Here is a 13,060-nt window from a genome sequence, read left to right as displayed (position 1 = left end):
TCCTCTTCCTCCTCCTTCCCTTTTTCATATTTGGCTTCTTAATGTAATAATCTCCAAATGTTTTTACATGCTCGCGACTCATTTACCCACCTTTGAATGTATGTGGTCGGGCTAGGTGGCAGGCAGTTTGGCTCATTATTTGCAATGAATTCTGCAGTCAATGAAAGAAGTGGAACGTTATGCGGTCAAATAACCCGAGACATCACCATTCATTAAAGTTTGGAAGGTTTCTTCTGGCGGGCCTTCTCAGGGTTTGGGGCACAGTTGTGCAGCAGTGTGTTGGGTGGACTATGGGTCCGCCTTCTAGACTTGTGTCCAAGGAAACTGCTTTGCACAGAACCTCACGGTGCACATACCATTGGATATACTTTACGAATCTCTGCTTTAGATATTAAGCTCAGTTGCCATAGCAGTAACTCAGCAAGTTGGTTTCCATGGCTCTGTGTGCTTGCTAGTCACCTGAGAAGATTCAGACTCGCAGCTCAAAATGCATGTGCATTTGCTGTTTAGAAAAAGATTTAAAAAGAAGAAGCCAGGCATGAGGCTTAAATCTGTGATCTCAGAATTTGGGAAGCCGAGGCAGGAGGACTACTATAAATTCAAGGGCAGTGTGGACTACACAGTGAAACCCTATCTACACACACACACACACACACACACACACACACATACACACTTCATTGCACTCAGAAAAGTCCTTTAGTTACTCATATTCCACCGGACCAACAGCTAAAGCAGCCGCTGTTCTTGCTGATTTCATTCCTGGATGTTCCTGAACATACATTTTTACAACAGAACATTTTAGCTGATTGTTTGTGTGTGCGAGTGTGTCTGAAGAAGTAGAAAAATTCCAATAATCTGAATGGAATCTGGTGAAGAGAGCCTCAAAACTTCCCCTAGTGCCCGAGACTGGTTTAGCAGCAACATCCTTGTGGCTTTAAAACCCAGTGCTGGGGTTCGTCCAGAGATCATCGGCTGGCTGAACTTGGCTGCAAGCCAAACTCAGGGCAGTGGTGGTGTCCTCTTTATGAGTGGTTGCTGCAGAGGCGGAACTGGGCCCCAGGTGCTCCCAGAGAAATGAGTGGTCCTGCCCCAGTGTCTGTTCTACAGAGGTTGTGTATGCCTGAGAAGGGGCTGAGGTACTGGCTCTGAACCCTGAGGCAGCTGTCTGACGTCACTCTTTCAAGAGTGTTTCTAGCTACATCTGTGTGTGAGGCTACGAGACATATTTATCTAGCTCCTCAGTATTGCGTGGTTACCCGGGACCTGGGCTGGAAGAAGGATATGCCCCTGAGCCCGGCATGCTGGGAAGCAGCGAGAGCAGAGGGCAGGCCCTGAGACCCGGCTGCTGCATCTCCTGCTCTCTCTGGGGCTTTTGATCCTCACTCTTTCTGCTGGTCAGAAGGCCTCCCTGCTCCCAGAAACCCCCACTCCCTTCTCCTTGTGCCTCCTTACATCTTCAGAAGCCTAAGTCTTTTATCAGAAAGTATAGTCCGCCCACCACCACTGCCAGTCTTTTGTCCACTTGGTACCCCGTGGGACCTAGCCATCATTCTGTCTTCCATCCTAGTACCCATGGCCTGTCTGCCCTGCCTGCCTCCTTTTATGCCCACTTAACCCCCACACTCTTGGTAGCCTCTGCCCTTGCTGGACCAATGAGCCATTCTGGTGCTCTGAGTGCCTGATGACCCCAGGCCCCTTCTGTCCTCCCTCGTTGCTGGTGGCTGCACCTGTCTAGACTTTCATCTATGTATATTTGATTGGCCCCTTTGTCCCGTTTCACTTTGTTTGCTGTGGCTTCCCCTCCTTTTTGAGTTTTGTCTCTCTAGGACCCCCGAGGACTGAGTGGAAGCAGACCCATGCCCTCCAGCTTTCCTCTGCAGCATCCATCTCAACCAGCGGGTGCAGCCACTGCTTGGCTGGGCTCTCAGCTGGAGCCCTTCATACCTTCCTGCCCCTCTGCAGAGATGCTGGCTCTCCACTGTCTTCTTCCCTTCTGACACTGGAAAGCTGGGTGCTCTGTGATTCAGTTTCCTGGATCACCTTCCTACTTGTCACCTGCACTGGCTTCCACTCTGGCCATCCTATGCCTGTTCTAGTCCCTGTCACACGTGTCCCTCCTCAGGCCTACCTCGCAGTCTCTGTATACAGGAAAAGCTCAGCTTCTTAGTCCGGTGACATTTCTCTCCAGTGCCTGGCCAGCCTGTCCCCCCACACTGCCTCAGCCTCGCTGGTCCTACACATTGCTCTGTATATCTATAGCCAGGCCGAGAGTGACTGAGCCTGGTGGGGGGCCTGCACCCAATGCTGTCTCTAAGTCCCTGGCCTGTGGGCCCCATTCATTCTTCAGGGGAGGGGTTGGTCTGATTGGCTGCCACCAGTGGCCATCTCTTGTCACCTCTGTAAAGGCACTGTACCTGTGTGTTTTGTGAACACTGGAAAGCAGGGTGTAGGAAGGCAGGGTGACACTTTGTCTCCCCACTGGTAGGGCCCAATGTGTGACTCTGGCCACCCAGCAAATCCCAGTGGCAGACAGTTTGAAAGAATCCAGCCCACACTGCCAGTAGTGAATTCTAGGGATGGACATTGTGAGGCCAGCGGCTGGGGCAGCTTGCATTCAACTTAGCTTTAGAGGCCATGGAACAGGATGTGGGTGGAGCACAGACTGTGACCGATGGCCAGGAGGTCAGTGCCCCCATGGTTCTGGTGGCGGCCTGGAGGACAAGGCCCCATAGCATCCTGCCTGTGGCTCAGGGTCTGTGCAGGTTCCACTGTGTTTCTGAGAAATATCCTCCCTCAGTCACCTCTTCCCCATTCAAGTGTACCAGGCAGCAGCCTTGTGGGTTTCTGAAAACAGGAACTGGTCTCAGGTAGAGATTTAGTTCCATTTCCTAATCAGGCCAGCCCTCCCCTCCCCGCCCCAAGCTTCTCCATTGCCACCTACATTTCAGACGTGCACGCCAATCTCATGAGGCTTCAGAAATGTTTCAGGAAGCACAGTGATTTTCTTAGCTCTTCCCTCTTCTGGCTACAGCTCAGGACTTCAGTGTGGGCATCTAGAAAGAGGAATAAGCAGGCTCTGGTGGTTGCCCAGGCCTGCGGCAGCTTGAGCTCAAAACTGCTCTGCTCCTAGCAATGGCCAGCAATAGGCCTGGTGCTTCCTTCCTTACGTAGAGCTGGCAGCAGTCTGGCTAGGATGCCAGTTCTAAGATTTTGGTTGGGTCAGTAGCCCTCCTTTGGCCCTGCTTAAAAGCAGGTCTACTTACCCAGCACATGGTTGAGGTCAACACTGCGGGCCTTCAGGTTGGAGAGGGGTGGGAGTTCTTGTCCCAGGAAGGAACCAACCTTCTTGAGGCCTGATATTCTTTTAAAAGCCTCCCAGACACCTTTAGACTTTTGAGCTGCCTGTAAATCTACTCTCCCATCCTGCTAGATCGTGGGTCCTTGTGCGGATAGGAGAGCCACCTCTGGGGCTCTTGGGACCAAAGTAGGGAGCATTCAGATGCATCACCCCCATAAAATAACTCTCTACGACACCCCTAACTCCATCCACCGGAATTTATGTATTTTTTTAGGCAGGCTCTTTCACCATACACTCCATTACTAACCCTTAAACATCTTTATAGACCCCATACATTAAAGTACACCGCAACTCAACAGTTAGAATGTGGTCATGGAATTGCGTGGCCATAACCCTAATTTAAACATTTTCAACACTCCCAGAACAAACTTCATGCCCAGCTAGCCACTTCTAGTTCTGAGATAATTGTCCCTCACCCTGTCACCCTTGCCTAACAGCCACAGGATGGTTAAACTTCTTTCCTGCCAGTGGGTTTTGGGGACTGACTTCTTTTTTAATGCTTTTAAGGCTTTTTAGTTTTAAGTAGTTTCTTCGTTCCTTTTTATGGCAAAATAATATTCCTTAGTGTGGATATTCCTTAGTATACATTTTGTTTATCCATTCATCAGGTGATTGAGATTGTATTTTACTGGCTTCTTCTTCTTTTTGTTTTCTTTTTTTTTTTTAATTTTGTTTGTTCATTTGAGACTGGGCTTCTCAGTGTAGCCCTGGCTGTCCTAGAACTCACTCTGTAGACCAGGATGACCTCGAACTCAGTGATCCACACGCCTCTGCTTTTAATCTCATCTTTCTTCCTTAGTGCTGGGATTAAAAGTGTGTGGACCACTCCTGGCCTTTTTAAGTCGCATCCATAAGGGATATTGACTGAAAGTTTTCTCAGGATATGTGTGTGTTCAGTATCTCAGGAATACTGGCTATGTAGAAGGGATCGAGAAGTACATTCTTTTTTATTTATTTGAAGTCTATGAGTAGAGGGTGTTAATTTTTCTTTATATACCTGATAGATTCATCATCCTTTAAAGGAAGCATCTTTTTGTTAATTTCCACTGTTGTCTCCTAATCATTTATTTCTATTGTAGTTTCATCTCATCTGTCCATCTTGTTTGGCTTGTCCCTGTCCCGCGTCTTCATGTGCAGGATTAAGTTACTGAGCTCTCCCTTCTTTTCCCACATAGACATTTAGGGCTGTGTCTTCTACGTTCACAGCTGCGACCCATAAATTTTGGTGTGTTGTATTTTCAGTTTCCTCCGCCTCAAAGTGTTTTTGTTTGGCTTTGTTGTATTTTTAGTTTTGAGACAAAAATCTCACAATATTTACCCAGTCCAGAAGTTAAAATTCTCCTGCCTCTGCCTCCTCAGTGCTGGGACCACAGGCATGTGCCGTCACACTTGGCTCTTAAGCTTTTCAGAATGTTGTTTGTGTCTTCTCTGAGTATTGCAGAGTTCTGTTTAGTCCCCTCACCATTGTCTATCCCCCCCCCCCAAACTTCCTTTTTATTCGTTTCTAATTGGATAAGTCAGTGCACATACTTCTGAATGTCTGAGGCTTGCTTGCAGTTTAGTCTATTGTATGTTCTGGAATATATCCTATATTGACTTGAGAGGAATGTGTAGTCTGCTATCATTGGGTTGTGCGTTCTATAGATGCGTTTGGTCCAGTTGATTCCTCTTTGTGACTGAGCTAAGTGCACATTTTTGCTGACTTATATTCCTGATTCTATGGGTGTTCTTCATGTCTTCGTGTCGTGTGGGAGATGATCTAATGTTTCCTCTGATGTTCATTTATTTTGTTAAGAAATATGTTCAGTTATCTTTGCTTTTTGCTTAAGTAGTCAATCTTTACGAAGCTTATAGTGAATGTAATTGCTACTATGCTAGCTTTGTTATTTTGTTTGTTTGTTATTGGGGAACAGGATTCTCATGCTGTAGCCCAGGCTGGCCTGGAATTGTATAGCCTAGACTGGCCTTGAACTCATAGCAATTCTGAGAATATAATCAACCACCATCAACCATGGCAAGGTGTGTGTGTGTGTGTGTGTGTGTGTGTGTGTGTGTGTGTGTGTGTGTGTGTATATATATATATATAATTGTTTTGCTGTTTTTTTCTATTCCTCTTACTTGCTTTCATTGTTGTGTCTTATTTATGCATATTACTGTATTTTTCTTTGTTTTACAGAAACTTTCTAGTGTACTGTTTCCTTTTAGCATTTTATTTTAGTTGTCTTAAAAGCTGTTACTAATACTACAATTAGCCCCCTCTTCAAATTCTGATTAATAGTCTTCACTTCAGTAGCATAAACTCTTTTTACCATGTATCTCTACTCCCTTCTCGGCCTTTGTGTCATTATTGTGGTATTAATTACATCTTTGTAATTGCCACAGTTTTTAGGCGATGCTTTGTGGAGTTACTTTTTTAGACAAAAATACACATTTGAACTGTCTTTTATATGTGTAGTTATATGGGTGTTATTTCTTCAAGTGGGTTGGGTGAACGTCTAATGCCTTCTTATTTCACAGAGGTCTCAAGTTAGTATTTCCTATAGGACAGATCTGCTGGGTAGGGAACTTAGAGTCCTTGTCCGTCTGGGTCAGTCTTCGTTTTTCCCTCATATTTCAAGAATGGTTTTCCTGGATATACAGTTCACGGTTGATGGCTTCCCAGTTTCTGTATTTTGGAGGAGAATCCTACTGCTTCCAGGCTTTGTTGGTTTCCTGAGAAGACAGCAGCTAGCTGAATTCACTAAGAATCATGTGTCGGTTTGCTTGCTTTTGTGTCTTTCAAGGTTCTCTGGATTCAGACTGCTTGCCTGCGCATTTGTAGGATGTGAAGCCCAGTTTAGCATCCTTACAGTATTGGCATTCTTAAATCCATGCTTTTCAGCCAGTTTGGAAGATTTTGAATCATTCATTATCTGTATCCTTTCTGCATCCCCCTTTGCCGTAACTCACGTTATGTGGACATTGGTACCCTTAATCGTGTACCGTCAGGTTCTAAAGTTTGTTTGTTCATTTTTCTCAATGTTTTAAAATATTTCCCTCAGACTAGCTATTTTCAGTTTCCCTCAGATCTGTTGTTGAGGTCTTATCCTAAGTTATCATATTTTTAAACCACCGAATTTCTATTTGATTCTTTTTATAATTTACATCTTTTTATCAATGTTATACAATTAGTGAGATATCAGTATACCCAATTCCCTTTTATTTTTCTTTCTTAGGCAGGGTCTCACTATGTAGCTCCGGCCGCTGGCCTTGAACTCAGACAGCTCTGCCTGTCTGCTGGGATAAAAGTTGTTTGGGGAGCCCAGTGGTGTCCTTCATTTCTTTGAACATATTCACAATGGCTGACTTGCAGTCTCTGTCAAGTTTGGAGTTAGTTGAGGGTACTTTCTGTATATTAATTTCTGTGCATGGCCTTTACTTTGTTTTTTGTGTGTTCTCACTGTAATCTTTAATGAAAATTAGATACAATGGCAGACCCGCATCCTAGGCCTCGGAGTTTGCGACGCTATCTTAGTCTGCACTTTTTGCTTGGGAAGAGACCCAAAGTCAGTAAGGGACAGGACACTGACCCTTCCCAGGCTCTCCTGTGCAAGGGCACACACGTGATCTTCTAGAGCTCCAGGAATGTGCAGTTCTCTGTCAATATTTCTTTCCCCTGGATGGTCTTTTTTTTTTTTTGCCCACCACAAACCAAGCCTTTTCCTTTATTTTTAAAAGCTGTGTATTTATTTCGCTTTCTGCCTCTGTGCTTGTGCCTTCCACACAAGCACAAAAATTGACAATTTCCGGCTTCTCGGTAAGGAAAGCCTGCTTGATCCTGTCATGGGCACACTGCGGCGCACACGAAGCTACCGTAGGCCCTGCTGACATGCTTCTTTGTCTTAGACAATCTCAGAAGGACTCACAGCTCTGTCTCACAGCACGAACCCCTTGAAGTCGGCCTGGGCGCACATCACATGACGATTTAGGTGCTTTCCCAGCCTTCTTGGTATAAAGGTAAACAATCGTGTTGCCAGGGGTTCAAGACAGCCTAGTTTTGTTAGAGGCTGTATTGTAGGAGAGCCTACGATGGTATGTCAAATGCTGGACCATTCTGAGTGCCTCTAAGCACTGTCCCCGGAAGCTCCCTGGATGATCTTCAAACATAAACAATATGCAACTTACTTTCTAGCTTTGGCTGAGTGTCTTTGCCCAGTTTGTATCACAGCTCTAACGGGAAAGAAACTTAAAAAATATACACCTTACTTTCTAGCTTTGGCTGAGTGTCTTTGCCCAGTTTGTATCACAGCTCTAATGGGAAAGAATTGCTTCAGATTTTTTTTTCAATTTATTTTTCAAGACAGGGTTTCTCTGTGTAGCCCTGGCTGTCCTGGAACTCACTCTGTAGACCAGGCTAGCCTCAAACCGAGAGATCTGCCTGCCCCTGCCTCCCGAGGGCTGGGATTAAAGGTGTGCACCATCACTGCCCGGGACTTCTGAGTCTTCTGGACAAAAGCAGGGTAAAGCAGGAGTCGGATTAAATGATGGCACTGCCCTGTCACGGGGATTTCTTAGGGAACTCAGACCAGGTCAGATGATGACAGTGCTTTGGGGACAGGGACTTTTCGAGCAGCTAATTCCTACTAAGGTATGTGAGCAAGTACTCTCTCCTCTGGGCAGGGTCTTGTCCCTCTTATTTAGGCTTTACTTGGAGGTGTCAAGGATATAACACGCCAAGGGCTTGGGCTCAAGGAGGCCGGGAACCACTGGAAGATCATGCAACAATGGGACGGGCAGGGCTCTGGATCCAGCCTGCCAGCAGCCAGCATAATTCTCTGCGCCAAAGAGGAATAGCTTTATCTGTAAGCAAAGGGGCTCCCAGAAGTCTCACCAAGTTTATTAAGATCCGAATTAGCATCTGTATAACTGTGGTGTTGGCCCCTGGAAGATGCCCAGTAAGGGAAATGATTTTTACCCGACGTACCTTCGCTTCCAGGATAGCCTTCATGACCCAGAGAGCACTGTGTGCCAGGCTCTGACCTAGCCACCTCATCAATAGGAAGTGACTCACTCCCTGTGAAACCCTGAAGTCCCTTCTTGGTTTCCCGCTAGAGATGAGGAAGCAGGTGCAGCCTCCCACGAGTGGCCAACCAGCCGTGGGTTCCCATCCAGCTGCTTGTCCCCCTCTGTGTGCCTGTCACTGTAGCGTGGACCAGCAGCGGTGAGGTCTAGAACATGGCGAACAGCACCCTGTGACCGTTACTAGTGAAACCTGGAACTAGGGTTGTCTCTAGTCATACTGGTTTGGAAGGTGTTGACAGTCAGGCAGAGACCATCCAGGTCTCCTTTGTGGCTCCAGCAGCCAGGTTCTTCTCTGCAGGTCTGTTGCCTGCGGGGCCTGTTTCAGATGGTTGCGGTGTTGAGTGCAGCCAGTCCCCAGTCTGCATAAGCTGATGACTGGATGGGAATCTATGGGCTGCTGTGCTTCTGGCCCTTAACAAGCCAGGTGGACCCTAGGAGCCGTAGCACCAACAGTGTGCAAGGTGTGCAACTCAGAGTTGTGCCAGGGCTACACAGATACAGTACCTTTACTCGGGGCTCAATCAGGTTGTTAATGACTTTAATAGACTTGATTATTATCAGTGATGGCACAGTGGCCTCTATGATGTAGAACTTTTATAGGTTCAGAGTAGGTGGTACTTGTCCCCTGGCTGGCCAGCCTCGCATATTTTGGAGTTGGGGTGGGGTGACTGTAAAATAATGCTTAAAGAATTATCTAGTTTATTATTTTATGTGTATGCATATTTTGCCTTTATGTATGCATGTGCACCGTGTGTGTGCCTGATGCCCATGGAGGGCAGAGAGAATTGAGCCCATGCCTCTGCAAGAGCAACAAGTGCTTTAACCTCCATCCCCTTGAGAGAGGTTCTTATTTCAGACTTTTTCCAAGTCTGAACTTAGGCCAAAGCCTCCACTTTGCCTCTGGCCAAGTCTACCCTTGTCATCCCTTGCAGGCTCCTCACGTCCTGCCCGCTGGACTGCCACAGCCTGAGGTGTGTAGACTCAATGGTGTCACAAGGAATTCCCGTGATGTCTGCCGGTCCTCAGCAGTTCAGGCATGTTTGGGGCATGCTTCAGGCATGGGAGATGAATGGTCTCACCTGGGAAGGGGCGAGGCTACATCTGCTGAGTGCTGGCTGTGCCTGAGTACACATTGAGCCTCCTTCCTCAGCCTCCCCGGGTTGGAAAGGGCTCTGTGAAGGGGTGAGACTCCAAGGTTTCCAGGGGGTGACTAACTGAACCCCAGCCTTGCAGATAGTCTCAGGAATGCAACCTGCGACCCTCCTGTCTGTTTCTAAGCACCTAGATCATTACTGTCTATCCAAAGCTCCAGAATAAATTTCTGGAAAGATTGCAGTTTAATAGCTTTTGTCTGCCTGGACAGTGGGTCTTTGAGGTTTCTCTGACTACCTAATAAAGCGTTGTCTGAGGAAATCTCCAGGCACTCTTCCTTCCAGTACCCCGCCCCCACCGCCGTGACCCACACAGACAGCTTCAGAGCCTGCCACCCTGGAGATCCAGAGAGGTGGTGCTGAAGGGATGTTACCCAGACAGGGAGCCACACCTCCCAATAAACTCGCCACTGGGAGGACCGGGAAGTGTGGCTGGGTCACCCAGCATCCTCCTACTCCCTGTGAGGCCCTATTGTCCAGCTAGAGCTCCCTGCGGCTGCCCTGGTGGGGGGCATTCATGAGCTGGGTTCTGAAGCCCATTCTGAGCGAGCGCTATTTGTAGAATCTTCTTAAAATACCACAACAGTGCCATTCACAGAGCGTCTGCCCAAGCATGAACTGCGAAGGCCAGAACAAAGCGCCCCTGTGCCGGCATCCTCCAGGACCTCCGCCAGGGCACACACCCCCTATCCTGGGTGCTTTGAGGCCAGGCTCGAGGGTCCACTGAGGGACCGTGGCTGGGAATGCATCCTGGGCAAAACTCATGGCTAAGGGAGCCACCGGAGTGCACGGCATGACTTTCTGTTTAGGAAGAACTCTGGGTTCCCTTGGTGTTCTCAGAAGACACCTTATCCATTCCATCATGCTCAGCCCTGAGTGACATCAGGCCTAAAATGTAGATAGCACAAGTTACAGAGACAGGTGGCCAGGGACTCAGGAGGACAAAGCCCTTAGCCTCCAGCATCCAAGGCCCTGCCCTGGCTCCTGGTGCCTCGTGAGTGCCAGTGTCCAGTTTCAGTATTAGACAGACAGTTAGTGTCCCCACCAGAGGCCTCTTCTCTGTCTCAGCACCTCCACCAGAGTGCTTGTGCTTCGTGACATTAGACACTCACAAACAGGCACCCACCATCACCAGGCACACTATTAGCGAGTTTTGGGCTGATACAAGCTCAGCAGAGCTAATGGGTAGAGTCTTTCTATGCAAATAGACCGTTTGCTGGCCACTCCCATATGGCTCAGGCTCCAGGTCTGCCCTCTTCCCGCTGCCTGCTAGGGCCTTCTGCAAGACAATGCTAGACATTAAGGCTGGAGCCCCAGGCCGTGTGACCATCTGTGCAGGTTACATGATGTTTTTGTCCCTTCCAGAGGGATCCCAAGTTGCACAGAAAACCACTCCTAAGGGAGCTGTTTAGGTCTCTGGAGGATAAGAAGTATGTGCAGGAGGACAAGCGAGCCTCTCTCTCCGGCAGCCAGGACCGAAAGCAGCTATGCCAGCCAAGACCACTGTAGAGTCCTTGAGTAGTGCGTTTGTCTTTGGCAGGCCCCCCGACTCAGCCCTAGTAATAAGTACTCAGGACGTACATAGGCTCTCCCTGGCTAGTGGTTGGGTTTTGACATGCAGGGCCACCTGAGGAGACACCCTGCCTGGCAGTGCCTGTCTGCTGGGGCAGGGAGCAGCAAGAGTTAGACAACAAGGATGGTTTGGGGATTCTCAACACCACCACCACCACAAACAACAACAAAAGCCTGCATCCCCATGAAAAGGAGCCCTAGTCTTTGCATCTCACACCCACCGAGAGGGAAGCAGGCACCTTTCGACAGGTAGGTCTACACTGCTTATTGCCACATGTTTCCAGCAAGCCCTGTCCCTGAGGCTGTTTCCCCATCACTACAGTGGGATCCCTGATGCCTCAGCTCAGGGCCGCTGCGGGAATCTGGTGAGCCTTGTGATGAGTGTGTCTAGCTGAGCAGGGCCTGTCCCTGGCCCGTCTTAGCTTTAAGTGCCCTCGTGAATTAATGGGAGTTTCCGTGACTCCCTCCATCTTGTTTCGCGCCTCTTGAGGTCCCGTTCTCAGCTGGACCACGTATCATCCTGGTACCTTCAGAACAGCTACATCCACGAGGTGGCTGTCCTATAGAGGATATGCAGAAGGCCGCTCCTCGTGGCCATTTTGTGGTCGGAGAGCTGGCACGCCAAGGCACACTTTGAACAGTAGGTATCTGTTGGCAGTGGCGTACAGAAAGGTGGACTTTTCTGAGCTCTGGGCCCTTCTCTCTTCCCTTGGTGTTAGCTGTTGCTGTTGTGTCTGTGGTGGTCAGCATGCAGCCTGCAGGTGTGATTGTGTGCGCATCTGTGCGCTAACCCTGGCTAATGCAGCTAGCCAGCTTGCCCTGGGGATCCCTGACCTCTGCCTCCCAAGTTCTGGGGCTGCAGGGAGCCGCCATGCCCATCCAGCTTTTATGTGGGTTCTGGGGATTCGAACTCTAGTCCTCTTGTTGCTTCCCCGGCACACTCTGTCCGTTTTGATGATCTGGTCTAATCCAGCATATTCCAGGGAGCCGGTAAAGCCTGCACATCACAAGGGTGTGTAACATGAGAGGAAGTGCACCCAGAAGCTCCCTGGACTCCACACATTGCCTGCTTTTTTCCCCCTCCCTCCCATTCATTGCTCCTCTGTCCCCAACAACAGATAATTATAATTGGGGGAGCCACTTCTGGATACTATGGGGTTGCTGTGATATCTGTCCATGGAGGGACAGGTGATTGACTCTGCTAGTCATGGCCTCACACTGAGGAGGCCTAAGGTGATGGAGAGCGGTGGGAATCAGGTCACAGTTGGGACCTTCCCCAAGGTCAGGACCCAGCCCTGCCTATGACTGGGCCTGAGGAGGACAGGACTGAAGGGATGGAGTTTTGCTCCCAACCCCCTGAGCCTTGCTGAAGACCACGGACAGATAGTCCTACTGTTGGAACAGTGTTAGCAGTTCCTTCTGTAGAAAGCAGAAAGATAAGACCATGTAAGACCATCTAGGATACCATTCATGGAGCCTACAGTATAAATGGTTTCCTCTAGAGGGCGCTGTATTCATTTAGACTACAAGGTGAATGACAACTTTTTGGAGTAGTGCCGGGGACTGGTACTCACTCGGTAGTAGAATGTGTTAAACCTACAAGTTGCACTAGCATGGAGACTTCCTACTTGTCTTGTGTAGCTGGCCTACAGGCAGGAGAGAAATTAGAGAAGCTAAACAGAAACAGAACTATTCGGCTTGAAAAATGAAGTGTGGGAAAAGTGCCAGGTAAAGCCCCAGGGCCCCTCACAGCTGTGGGGGTGGAATGCATCCGTCCTGAAACAGGGCTTTGGTGAGAGATGTGTGGTGGCGCTATCGAACCAGGGAGCAGTGTCTGTGTGCCCAGCCAGAGAGGGGCAGGACTGGGGTGACCTGTCTGCAGAGCCCCTCAGGCCCTGGCTGTGTGGCATGTCAT

The 13,060-nt window shown here is 48.7% G+C and overlaps 1 protein-coding gene and 1 pseudogene across 6 annotated transcripts in view; one reads left to right on the top strand and one right to left on the bottom strand.

Annotated features, from left to right (window-relative positions):
• Positions 1-13,060, top strand: part of Arhgap22 (Rho GTPase activating protein 22) — a 157,783-nt gene that overhangs the window by 106,450 nt on the left and 38,273 nt on the right. The window lies entirely within an intron of this gene.
• LOC101979934 lies at positions 7,087-7,453 on the bottom strand (annotated as a pseudogene).

This window comes from Microtus ochrogaster, chromosome 6 (genome assembly GCF_000317375.1).
Source record: "Microtus ochrogaster isolate Prairie Vole_2 chromosome 6, MicOch1.0, whole genome shotgun sequence".
Lineage (NCBI taxonomy): Eukaryota > Metazoa > Chordata > Mammalia > Rodentia > Cricetidae > Microtus > Microtus ochrogaster.
The sequence above is the reverse complement of the archived record's forward strand: the minus strand, read 5'-3'. Positions and strand labels throughout refer to the sequence as shown.